The sequence below is a fragment of the Bos indicus x Bos taurus genome, chromosome 6, assembly GCF_003369695.1.
Source record: "Bos indicus x Bos taurus breed Angus x Brahman F1 hybrid chromosome 6, Bos_hybrid_MaternalHap_v2.0, whole genome shotgun sequence".
Lineage (NCBI taxonomy): Eukaryota > Metazoa > Chordata > Mammalia > Artiodactyla > Bovidae > Bos > Bos indicus x Bos taurus.
In genome coordinates, this window is record NC_040081.1 from 42363939 (window position 1) to 42377933 (window position 13995).

At 41.5% G+C, this 13995-nt stretch overlaps 1 pseudogene; it reads right to left on the minus strand.

The window, feature by feature from the left end:
• Positions 1-13068: 13068 nt before the first annotated feature.
• LOC113894606 lies at positions 13069-13598 on the minus strand (annotated as a pseudogene).
• Positions 13599-13995: the final 397 nt, after the last annotated feature.

The following is a 13995-nucleotide window of genomic DNA, read 5'->3' on the forward strand; positions in this document are numbered from 1 at the left end:
ACAAGTAAAAATTGTGCTTAGCAAATCCCATCAGAGTAACAAATAACATCCTCTGGCATAAATCTCTTTTAGTCATGTTTTACTTGGTATGATCACTGTTTTCTGTAGTGTAATAATGTTTTTCCGACTTGAGAAGATTTAGAGTTCCCAGGTGCTGCTAGTGGTAAAGAACCATGAAGTCACTCAGTTGTATCCAACACTACAATCCCATGGACTACCTACCAGGCTCCTTCATCCATGAAATTTTCCAGGCAAGAGTACTGGAGTGGGTTGCCATTTCCTTCTCAGGGGATCTTCCCAATCCAGGAATTGAGCCCAGGTCTCCTGCATTGCAGGCAGACGCTTTACCGTCTGAGCTACCAGGGAAGACCTTGAACTCCTCCTGCAAATGCAGGAGACTTAAGAGACACAGGTTCGATCCCTGGATTGGGACGAGGAGGGCATGGCAACTCACTCCAGTATTCTTGCCTGGAGAATCTTGTGGACAGAGGAGCCTGGTGTACTACAGTTCATAGGGTTGCATAGAGTCTGACATGACTGCAGTTACTTAGCACACATGCACAGAGGTGTTGAAGAAAATCAGACTTTTAGGATTAGTATTGGTATTTTCATGTAGAGATGGAAGCTGTGCCTAGGGTGACTGCAGCCATGAAATTAAAAGATGCTTACTCCTTGGAAGGAAAGTTATGACCAACCTAGATAGCATATTCAAAAGCAGAGACATTACTTTGCCAACAAAGGTTTGTCTAGTCAAGGCTATGGTTTTTCCTGTGGTCATGTATGGATGTGAGAGTTGGACTGTGAAGAAGGCTGAGCACTGAAGAATTGATGCTTTTGAACTGTGGTGTTGGAGAAGACTCTTGAGAGTCCCTTGGACTGCAAGGAGATCCAACCAGTCCATTCTGAAGGAGATCAGCCCTGGGATTTCTTTGGAAGAAATGATGCTAAAGCTGAAACTCCAGTACTTTGGCCACCTCATGCAAAGAGTTGACTCATTGGAAAAGACTCTGATGCTGGGAGGGATTATGGGCAGGAGGAGAAGGGGACGCCAGAGGATGAGATGGCTGGATGGCATCACTGACTCGATGGACGTGAGTCTGAGTGAACTCCAGGAGTTGGTGATGGACAGGGAGGCCTGGCGTGCTGCAATTCATGGGGTCGCAAAGAGTCGGACATGACTGAGCGACTGATTTGATCTGATCTGATCTGATACTAATAATAAGGGCTTCTCTGGTGGCTCAGAGGTTAAAGCGTCTGCCTGGAATGAGGGAGACCTGGGTTCGATTCCTGGGTTCGGAAGATCCCCCGGAGAAGGAAATGGCAACCCACTCGAGTACTCTTGCCTGGAGAATCCCATGGAGGAAGGAGTCTGGTAGGCTACAGTCCATGGGGTCGCAAAGAGTTGGACACGACTGAGCAACTTCACTTTTCATACTAATAATAAATGGGAGAATATGGCCCAGTAGAGTGACAATCTTTTAACTAATTTGAAGTGGCTATTTAAATACTATAGTTTTATGATTTTAAGAAATAATCATGTACAGTTATGTGTCATTTAAGATATTAGGTTCACAGCATTAAAGTTTAAGTAATGAGAATTATATAACACCCAGGAAGCTTGTATTTCTTGAATTAGCCAACTGTAGTATTTAAAAGGGACAAGCTTGAGGAGATCCAGCTTCAAATACTCTTCCATCCCAGAATATCATCCTTCTACACTGTCACCTTTATTTTGTTCTCTGACACCTAAATGCCTAATCTACAAATTGGAACAAGGCTACGTTCACACAGCCGGCCATGTAGTCCTCCCTGTTCACAAACTCTGTCTGTACCCAGATAAGCTTCCCAAAGTCTCATTCCCTGCTCCTTGTCCTCATCCAGTTATTCCACTAAGTGACTCACTGGGGGATAATAGAACAACAACAACAACAGAGTGCTCTATTTCCCCCCAAAGTATGATCTCATTGTGTGCTCTGTCCCATTTCTACCACTTACAACACTGATAAAGCAGGGAAGCCAGGACAGGTGCAACAAAGGGTCCCATTGGGTGTGGTGGGGGAGATCTCTATTCACTCAGAAAATGTCTATGATTTTTCTATCCTAGGGGTTACATGCATGTCCTGCTTGTTCTGTATCTCCTCTGTGGATCAGCTGGAACTTTCCAGATGATATTAGTATAAAAAATAACTTGCTCTACAACAGGGATAGACCTACCTAGAGATTGTCATACTGAATGAAGTAAGTTAGATCAAGAAAGACAAATATCACTTGATACCACTTAGATTAGGAATCTAAAAAGAATGGTTCAAATGAAATTATTTATTAAACACATCTGATAGACTGCTTGAAGAACTATGGACAGAGTTTCATGACATTGGACAGGAGACAGTGATCAAGACCATCCCCAAGGAAAAGAAATGCAGAAAGGCAAAATGGTTGTTGTCTGAGGAGGCCTTACAAATAGCTGAGAAAAGAAAAGACTCAAAAGGCAAAGGAGAAAAAGGAAAGATATACCCATTTGAATGCAGATTTCCAAAGAATAGAGAGATAAGAAAACCTTCCTCAGTGATCAATGCAAAGAAATAGAGGAAAACAATAGAACGGGAAAGACTAGAAATCTCTTCAAGAAAATTGGAGATACCAAAGATGGGCACAATAAAGGACAGAAATGGTATGGACTTAACAGAAGCAGAAGATACTAAGAAGTGGCAAGAATACACAAAAGAACTATACAAAAAAGATCTTCATGACCCAGATAGCCACAATGGTGTGATCACTCACCTAGAGCCAGACATCCTAGAAGTAGAAGTCAAGTGGGCCTTAGGAAGAGTCACTACAAACAAAGCTAGTAGATGTGATGGAATTTCAGTTGATCTATTTCAAATCCTAAAAGATGATGCTGTGAAAGTGCTGTGCTCAGTATGCCAGCAAATTTGGAAAACTTAGCAGTGGCCACAGGACTGGAAAAGGTCAGTTTTCATTCCAATCCCAAAGAATGCTTAAACTACTGCACAATTGCACTCATCTCATACACTAGTAAAGTAATGCTCAAAATTCTCCAAGCCAGGCTTCAACAGTACATGAACTGTGAACTTCCAGAGTTCAAGCTGGATTTAGAAGGCAGAGGAACCAAAGATCAAACTGGCAACATCCGTTGGATCATCAAAAAGGCGAGAGAGTTCCAGAGAAATATCTACTTCTGCTTTATAGACTACGCCAAAGCCTTTGACTGTGGGAATCACAACAAACTGTGGGAAATTCTGAAAGAGATGGGAATACCAGACCACCTGACCTGCCTCCTGAGAAATCTATATGCAGGTCAAGAAGCAACAGTTAGAACCAGACGTGGAAAAACAGACTGGTTCCATATCAGGAAAGGAGTATGTCAAGGCTGTATGTTGTTACCCTGCTTATTTAACTTATACGTAGAGTGCATCATGATAAATGCTGGGCTGTATGAAGCACAAACTGGAATCAAGATTGCCGGGAGAAATGTCAATAACTGGAGATAGGCAGATGACACCACTCTTATGGCAAAAAGTAAAGAACTAAAGAGCCTCTTGATGAAAGTGAAAGCTGCTGCTGCTGCTAAGTCGCTTCTGTAGACTCTCTGTGACCCCACAGACGGCAGCCCACAAGGCTCTTCCATCCCTGGGATTCTCCAGGCAAGAACACTGGAGTGGGTTGCCATTTTCTTCTCCAATGCATGAAAGTGAAAAGTGAAAGTGAAGTCGCTCAGTCATGTCCGACTCTTCACAACCCCATGGACTGCAGCCTACCAGGCTCCTCCGTTCATGGGATTTTCCAGGCAAGGGTACTGGAGTGGGGTGCCATTGCCTTCTCTGGAAAGTGAAAGAGGAGAGGTGAAAGAGTTGGCTTGAAGCTCAACATTCAGAAAACTAAGATCATGGCATCCAGTCCCATCACTTAATGGCAAATAGATGGAGAAACAATGGAAACAGTGACAGACTTTATTTTCTTGGGCTCCAAAATCACCATAGATGGTGACTGCAGCCATGAAATTAAAAACGTTTGCTCCTTGGAAGAAAAGCTATGACCAACCTAGACAACATATTCAAAAGCAGAGACATTACTTTGCCAACAATGGTCTGTCTAGTCAAAGCTATGGTTTTTCCAGTAGTCATGTATGGATGTGAGAGTTGGACTATAAAGAAAGCTTTGTGCCCAAGAATTGATGCTTTTGAACTGTGGTGTTGGAGAAGACTCTTGAGAGTCCCTTGGACTGCAAGGAGATCCAACCAGTCAATCCTAAAGGAAATCAGTCCTGAATGTTCATTGGAAGGACTGATGCTGATGCTGAAACTCCAATACTTCGGCCATCTGATGAGAAGAACGGACTCATTTGAAAAGAACGTGATGATGGGAAAGATTGGAGACACGAGGACAAGAGGATGACAGAGGATGACATGGTTGGATGGCATCACCGACTGGATGGACATGAGTTTGAGCAAGCTCCAGGAGTTGGTGATGGACAGGGAAGCCTGGCCTGCTATAGTCCATGGGGTTGCAAAAAGTCGGACACGACCGAGTGACTGAACTGAACTGAACTGATAAAAGAGAAATAGAATCACAGATGCAGAAAACAAATTTATGGTTACCAGAGGGGAGAGAGGGAAGGATAAATTGGGAGACTGGGACTGACATATATACCCTACTGTATATAAAATAAATAACTAATAAAAACTTACTATATAGCACAGGGAACTCTACTCAATGCTCTGTGTTGATCTATATGGGGAAAGTATCTAAAAGAGAGTGGTTTTGAGTGGTTTCTTAAAAGGAACCAGCTATGTATAATTGATTCACTTTACTGTACACCTGAAACTAATATGCTGTTGTATTAATAAGTCAACTATACACCACTAAAAGTTAAAAAATATAACTTGCTCTAGAAGTAGGTTTATTGCTGGGGATTGTAAACTTCATTCAAGGTTCTCATATTATAGGATATGGTTTCTGTATGTATGTGAAATCCTAAATATATAAAATATCAAGCTAATTTTTTCCCTACCCGCAGTGCTCTGACAAGGTAGGGAAAGGAAACTGAGAAAGACCAAGTCATTTCTCAGTGAAGATATACGGAAGTGGCCTGCAAATTTCCCCTGATCAGGATGGATGTGTGAGCTGCAATTCTCTCCTCTGGGGTACTCAGCTTGCTGAAATCATCCTGAATGATACAAGTTACCACCTCATATTCTGTTTCTCACCAAGGGGGAGACCATGGAAGAGTCATTTACAAAGCCTTGTTCTAAGTGTGATCCTTTCTTCGTGGATGTGTGCCGTCAAGTCAATCACGTGTTCCGCAGCAATAGAGTCTTTTCAGCTGGAGACTGGATCTGTGTTACGGAATTCTGGACTAAAAGTGTTTTGCACCTGGATGGACTGTGTACCCATATATCTCATAAATCTCTCAAACACTGTAAGCCAGAGAACTGTGAACTCGAAATCTTTACTATGTCAAAATGACCTCAAAAAAAGAGGTGAATTTCTTTAAATCACAGATAGAACTTAAGATTTGGAAAGCAGAAAAGGACTCTGAGTTTTTAAACACTTGGTGCTGGCCTCGTATTTAAAATGGGAAAAGGTGAGCATCTTGCAGCCTTTGCCTCTTTCCGAGGGGAGGCCACAACATAGTCTCAAGGATTCAGAAAATGATGGGCAAATAACCTCAGGATTACTGCTGCAAACTAGAAATCCACTTGGTTATTCTGTGGCCTCCAGTAGGAAGGTCTTCTTTTCTTGGCTCGACTGTGTTCACCACCCTCAAGGGACATTTAGAGATAATGAGCAATTACAAGCTTTGGAAAGGCAGATTTATAGCCTGATAAACATCCAAGTAAAAACTGGCGGGTTCATTTATCCTGAGAGGGTGTATGATGTGGAACTCACCCCCTCCACAGTCAACAGGAATTCTTGCCGCATGCTCTAACGGTTAAAAGCAAAATCTCAGTTATCAAAAAAAATCCTTGATTTTATACATCTCTGCACAAGTAGTTGTGATCCCTTGATGCTCAGCTGTGTCCGACTCTTTGTGACCCCAGGGATTGTAGCCCACCAGGCTTCTCTGTTCACGGGGTTTTTCCTTAGGAAGCCTAAATATTTTACCAGATAAATACTTATGGCAGATAAAGACCTTTCAAAGTCCATCTTTATCTCCCTTGCTGGACATCAAAGTGTCTCATTTGCTGTGTCTGACCAGCAAGAGACCCTTCCTCTCCCTGCTGACCCCAGGGCAATGTTGGAAGGGGTTTTCAGATGTAAATGAAAACCTTTTTTATATGTTGAGCTATAGATATGTGGTAGTCTCTAGTCACAGGGTGATGAGACCTCTTCTTCCTTCTAGTAATATAATTCTTAAGTGTAGTTGCATGTTGTATTAAAATTCTTAGTCTGTGATTTTCTTTTCTATAGCACTTGTCTCCAACAATAGTTAATAACCCCCTTTTTCCAACTCCCATCTATTGCTATTACACTTCCGTCTCAGATGCTTGTAGATTTCACCTTTCAAACTCTCCCTTTCGGACTCTTCCTCTTTTATCTCTGGCTCATGTAAATATTTTCTTCTCCTTCCAGATTTCCCTTCTAGCCTTTGATTATGGAAATCACCATGAAGTCCTTTCCCTCTAACACTATGTCAGCCCCTTCTGTCCTTTTCCAGGGTGATTTTAAACAAAACTCTTGGGACTTCCCAGAGATTGAGACTTTGCCTTCCAATGTGGGTGGGGTGACGGTTGCGGGGGTTCAATCCCTGGTCTGAAAGCTAAGATTCCACATGTCTTGTGGCAAAAAAAAAAAAAAAAAAAGAACATAAATAACAGAAACAATACTGTAACAAATTCAATAAAGACTTTTAAGATGGCCCATTTCAAAAAAATCTTAAAATAACAAATAAGTAAAATAAGCAAGTGAAATTCTTTGAGGATTTTTGGACTGCCCATTTATAAACACCTTGGGATGCAGACCAATGTCAGAACTGGTTATGGTTAAACCTGTCAGGAGTGTGTTTTCCTTTTAGAGGTAGACTTCAGACAGGCAGTTTTTCTTGTAGATCCCTAAGGATATGGAATGAAAGTTTTATTTCTAGCTTATGATTCAAGATGAGGCCTTTTGGGCTTCCAGCTTTGGGAGAGAGTATTTCTTACCATTCTTCTTACTTTGGGTGGCCCTTGCTTTATTGACTATACCAGAGCCTTTGACTGTGTGGATCACAATAAACTGTGGAAAATTCTTAAAGAGATGAGAATACCAGACCACCTGACCTGCCTCTTGAGAAGTCTGTATGCAGGTCAGGAAGCAACAGTTAGAACTGGATATGGAACAACAGACTGGTTCCAAATAAGAAAAGGAGTACAGCAAGGCTGTATATTGTCACCCTGCTTATTTAACTTCCATGCAGAGTACATCATGAGAAATGCTGGACTGGAAGAAGCACAAGCTGGAATCAAGATTGCTGGGAGAAATATCAATAACCTCAGATATGCAGATGACACCACCCTTATGGCAGAAAGTGAAGAGGAACTAAAAAGCTGCTTGATGAAAGTGAAAGTGGAGAGTGAAAAAGTTGACTTAAAGCTCAACATTCAGAAAATGAAGATCATGGCATCCGGTCCCATCACTTCATGGGAAATAGATGGGGAAACAGTGGAAACAGTGTCAGACTTTATTTTTTTGGGCTCCAAAATCACTGCAGATGGTGACTGCAGCCATAAAATTAAAAGACGCTTACTCCTTGGAAGGAAAGTTATGACCAACCTAGATAGCATATTCAAAAGCAGAGATATTACTTTGCCAGCAAAGGTCCGTCTAGTCAAGGCTATGGTTTTTCCTGTGGTCATGTATGGATGTGAGAGTTGGACTGTGAAGAAGGCTGAGCGCCGAAGAATTGATGCTTTTGAACTATGCTGTTGGAGAAGGCTCTTAAGAGTCCCTTGGATTACAAGGAGATCCAACCAGTCCATTCTGAAGGAGATCAGCTCTGGGATTTCTTTTGAAGGAATGATGCTGAAGCTGAAACTCCAGTACTTTGGCCACCTCATGCGAAGAGTTGACTCATTGGAAAAGACTCTGGTGGTGGGAGGGATTGGGGGCAGGAGGAGAAGGAGATGACAGAGGATGACATGACTGGATGGCATCACTGACTCAATGGACGTGAGTCTGAGTGAACTCCAGGAGTTGGTGATGGACAGGGAGGCCTGGCGTGCTGCGATTCATGGGGTCGCAAAGAGTCAAACATGACTGAGCGACTGAACTGAACTGGGCCTTGTTTCCTACACTTGCAAGGCTGTGATAAATCAAGGATTCATTTTCTAGGATTAAGTGAATGCTCTCAGATGTAAGGCTAGCTTAAGTTCCATTGCTCAGTGGGTGCCCACTTTCTCTTAGTTTCTGGTTGGAGTGTTACTCACTTTCCATCTAGTCCTTTGAGGCTTGGAAGATGATTTTAAAAATCTGTTATCTTGAATTTTCAGTTGGTTTCGGAGGAAGCATCAGTTGGTGACCCTTATTACCTGCCTACCTGCCCAGCCCACCATCTCATCAGAAATAATTCCTGACAAGATTTTCTGAAATTCAACCAAACTCTTGTCCAAAAAAAACCCACCTTGGTCATGATGTTAGGGGAAGCACAGTGATTGAAACTGCCTACCCTGGCCAGGCACCATAGTAATCATTTGCATGAGTTGTTTTATGACAGGAGATCCTGATAAGGAATACAGAACTAATAAGCCACCACCAACTGGAAGAGTTCGGGAAAGGTCGAAAGGAGACACCCCATGTCCGTCTACTTCCCAGAATCCCTCTCGCTAGCATCGATCTTGGCTGAGCAATGCGTGCGCCACCAGGAAAGACTCTGAATTAGAATGATTGGCCAAAGACCACCCGGAAACTAATCCCATCGCCATAAAACCCGACACTGCGAGCCATGCGGCAGACCAGTTCTCCTGGGTTCCTTTACCCTACTGCTTTCCACCCGGGTGCCCTTTCCCAATAAAATCTCTTGCTTTGTCAGCACATGTGTCTCCTCGGATGATTCATTTCCGAGTGTTAGACCAGAGCCCAGTTTCGGGCCCTGGAAGGGGTCTCCCTTCCTGCAACAATGATGTCTTTTTAAAAAAAAAAAAATTCATTGCTGTATTTGATTTGCCATCATTTTGTTTGGGATTTTTGCATATGTGTTCGTATGTGAGACTTGTCTAGAATTTACCTTTCTTGAATTGTCCATGCCTAGGAGAAGGCAATGGTACCCCACTCCAGTACTCTTGCCTGGAAAATCCCATGGACAGAGGAGACTGGTAGGCTGCAGTCCATAGGGTTGCTAAGAGTCGGACACGACTGAGCGACTTTACTTTCACTTTTCACTTGCATGCGTTGGAGAAGGAAATGGCAACCCACTCCAGTGTTCTTGCCTGGAGAATCCCAGGGACGGGGGAGGCTGGTGGGCTGCCGTCTATGAGGTCACACAGAGTCGGACACGACTGAATCGACTTAGCAGCAGCAGCGGCAGTATTTGTGTCAGTCATTTAGCCTCACAAAATGATTTGGAAATTGCTCCCACTTCTTTCATTCTTTCACAGATTTTGTGTAAGATTGAAGTAAAAATTTGATAGATGATTATTGTAAAACTGACATAGTACTTCTTTGTGAAAAGATTTTAAATGAGTGATTTTATTTATTGGATTTAGGATCATTTAGATCTTCTATTTCTTTTTCAGTCAGCTCTGTCTGATAATTCAATATTTTCTAAAATTTATCTTCTCACTTGTCTTAAAATTTGTTGGTCAAGAGTTTTTAAAACCTTGTGGTGTTTTCATCCGTAATGCATCTGTGGTTGTGTCCTCTTTTAAATTTCTAGAATTATTTATCCTTTCTCTTTTTCCTGGACAATCTTTCCAGTGGTTTATCCTTTTAATTAATCTTTTCATGTAGCTTACTTTTGGCTGAGTTGAATGCCACTATTATATATTTTTCTATTTTACTAATTCCTTCTGCTATCTTTGATATTTTCTTTTCTTTTTAACTTTTTTTTTTGGCATATAGTTGATTTAAAACATTGTGTTAGTTTCAGGTGTACAGCATATTTTCTTTTTTAAAAAATTCTTTTGGGTTTATTGTAGTTTTGTCTTTCCTTTCTTATTTTAGATGCTTAAAACCTACTTTTTCAAGTTCTTTGTTTTTCTAATAGACTTGCAGTTGGGCTATTGCTATTGCTATGTCGCTTCAGTCGTGTCCAACTCTGTGCGACCCTGTAGTTGGCAGCCCACCAGGCTCCACCGTCCCTGGGATTCTCCAGGCAAGAACACTGGAGTGGGTTGCCATTTCCTTCTCCAATGCATGAAAGTGAAAAGTGAAAGTGAAGTTGCTCAGTCGTGTCTGACTCTTAGCAACCCCCTGGACTGCAGCCTACCAGGCTCCTCACCCGTGGGATTTTCCAGACAAGAGTACTGGAGTGGGGTGCCATTGCCTTCTCTGAGTTGGGCTATAAATTCCCTCTAAAAACCACTTTAGCTGTATACTTCAACTTTTGATCATTGGAAGCAGTATGTTTAAATGTTTATTCATTTCCATTTTTATTTCTTTTTGTCATTGTGGGTTTTATCTTAATTACATTCTTGTCAACTAATGCATCTTGTATGGTGTTGTTCATTAAAAAAAAAAAATATATATATATATATTTTATGATTTGGTGCCTGGGAATTTGTATAAGCATTTCATGTCTTCTCCAATTGTTAAGTACAAAGTTTTACATGTATCCATTAGGTCCAGCTTGCTAATTGTGTTGTTTAAATGTCCTATACTCATGCAATTTTTTATTTTGTTCTGTTTTGTTTTGCCTACTTTAGGTATTGTGGGGGAGGACATAGTCTTTTCCTTCTACCCATCTTGGTTCCTTGGCTGGGGCTCTGTAAATTAGACTAACAAAACACAGATTAACAAGAGAAAAAGAAATTAATTAACATGTGCATTATACCTGTTCCCTGGTAGCTCAGTGGTAAAGAATCTGCCTGCCAATGAAGAAGACACAAGAGATGACAGTTGATCCTTGGGTTGGGAAGATCCTCCGGAGGAGGAAATAGCAACCCATTCCAGTATTCTTGCCTGGAGAATTCCATGGACAGAGAAGCCTGGTGGGCTATCATCCGCAGGGTCGCAAAGAGTTGGGCATGACTGAGCATGCACCACTACATTATACATATATTTGGGAGCTTTCAGAGATGAATAACTTAAAGGGGTGATTAAAATTTGGGGTCTACGTACCTAACTTAGTAGGGGAAAAGGGAGGGGGAGAAAGGGCACTTATGGAAAGGCAAATGATTTTTTGGCAGGATAAATGCACCCTGGAAAATGAATAGAAACATGACAGCTTGTAACATGTCAGTCTGGGTGTGGTCGTCACTTTCTCTAAGGAGAGACGACTAAGAGTTACTCTAGGAAGGGTGTTTATGACACTTGAGCTCTTTTGGGAAGCTCTGCTTTTAGACATACGAGTGACTGAAGAAACTCAAAAGCCTTCAGAACAAAATAATTCTTATGTCAAAGTGTCATATTTTGAGGTGACAAATCCTGATTCTCTTTACAATCAATCATTGAAAAAGATATTTTAAAATCTTTCACTGTGACGGTGTACTTGCCAATTTTGTAAGGTAGTTGTGCCTTCTTTTACAAAAAGATTTTATAAATCTTTATTTTTCCAACTACAATAGCAATACATAATTGTTATAAAAACTCTTCAAACAATACAGAAATATATAAAAGTTGAAACTGAGTATCCCCAGTATCTTCACACAATCATTTTAACCATCTGGTGTATAATTTTTCCATAATGTTTTCAAGGTATGTGTATGTTTGTGTGTATGTGTTTTCCTGGAAAGTGCTATTATTATTTTTTAATTGAAAGGCTACATTGGGATGATGTTTTAAAAGGAATGGCTTTTGCCATTATTTCATAGAGAAAGGTAATTTTATTTTTAAATTAATTTTTATTGAAATTTAGTTGCTGTACAACACTGTTAGTTTCTATTGTACAGCAAAGTGAATCAGCTATACATATATTAACACATATAGCCCCTCCTTGAATTTTCTTCCCATTTAGGTCACCACATAGCACTGAGTAGAGAGCCCGGAGCTGTACATGCCTGACCATAACACTCTCATCCCCAGGCCATGGTTCTCCTCTATCAGCCCCTTTCCTTTCTCTTGGCCTCATAATTTCCACTGATGGCTTGCACTGCAGACACTTTGTGAAGGGCCTGTTGACTTCTCTGATATTCTCTCACATTCTATTTCTGGTATAGGCAGTTTTGTTTCTTAGTATCTGGGATCCTTTGACATCTAATGCTCTCCTGAAGTGACACACAACAGAAAATCCATTTTCCTATTCTCAAAGGCAGGGCTTCCCATTCCATCCATGGAGTCTCATAGTGACTTTAATTCTGAGTCATAGAACAATTTGTCCCAGAACACATAGTTTTGCTCAGTCACATTTTTTTACTAAGTTTGGTGGTGGACAGCACCCTGTCCTAGAAAGGGAAGGTGAGCTTAAAATTGTGCTATTGGAAAGAACTGATGAGGGGTTTTCAAATGAGAATAATATGTGACATAGCAACAATATGAGGCCAGAAAATTGCTGTATAAGAAAATGTACATACTCTACAATAAAGATTAGGTACTAACATATACCTACATATATAACCACCTAAGTGGTTTCAAATGCATTATCTAATTCAATTTTCCAAATGTAAGAGCACATTGTGTGGAGAATTTGTTTTGTGTTAAACTGGCTAAGTTGGAGCTATGTTTCCAGAATTTCCTTTCTGGTATGTAGCCCTGCATGGGTCATAATAGATTTACATATTAATTTTATCTTATCTGTAATTGTGAGTATAAATACATAACATTAAATTAACCATCTTAAACTTTTTTTTTTTGCTGCAAAAAGCTTTATTGTTTCCATTTGCTCCAAGGCTTGAGAGAGGTTTCCAGTGTGTTAAATAGCTGCCCAGTGGCAGCAGAGAGGGGTTTAGGCACAAGCTCTGATATTAGTGGGGCTCCTCAAAGGCCACAGGGCCCCAGGGGTTCCTGATCGTGCTTGAGGGTGTTTTCAAAGAGATATTCACCCACTCCAGCCTGGGGAGCAGCCAGCCTGTGGAGGTTGGTCAGGTGGTAACTCATCAATTTCACCTCCTTGTCTAGGAAGTGGCTCTCCAGGAAGTCACAGAGGTGGGGGTCTGTGCGGGCAGAGCGTAGGCCATGCAGATTCAAAAGGCCTGGTTCGGGGTCTTCTCCATGAGAAGGATGGCTTCCATGGTGTCCTGGGTTTTACCCCACTTATCTTGAGATGGCTTTTGCATGTCCAGAAAGAGGGCACAGCTGCTGCGCTGGTCTTGTATTTTCAAGAGAAGCTCCATGCCCTTGAACTTCTCCTTGGCCAATTTGCACAAAAAAGTGGTCCACACCCTCCAGAGTCACATCATTGTGGTTGAAATAGAAGCCCAGAGAGAGGTAGGTGTAGAAGGCCCTCAAATGAATGTTGACAGTGGCCTCACCTTGGTGGAATAATTCTGATGAATTTGGGAGCTCATGGTTGATCAGTAATAAGGAGTTAAGCTCAAAAAATGGTGTTGGCTGGTCCCAGTGATCTTGGACAGCTGAGTGGCTGATTTCAAATGTTGCGGCTAGAAAAAAGTTGGAGGGTGGTCGGAGGCTGGAGCAGGGGGCATCCCTGTGTCTGTTTTGACCAAGCACTGTTGAAGCAAGATATGAAGCAAGAGACAGACCTCTGAGTGCACTGCCCATCTTAAGCTTTTTTTAAGTGTACAGTTCAACAGTGGTAAGTACAGATCTTCCGCCACTTATGATGGGCTTAACATCCCCGTAAACCCTAATCTAAATTGAAAATGCATTTAATACACCTAACCTAGTGAACATTCTATTATTAGCTTAGCCTAGTCTGCTTTAAAAGTGCTCAGACACTTACCT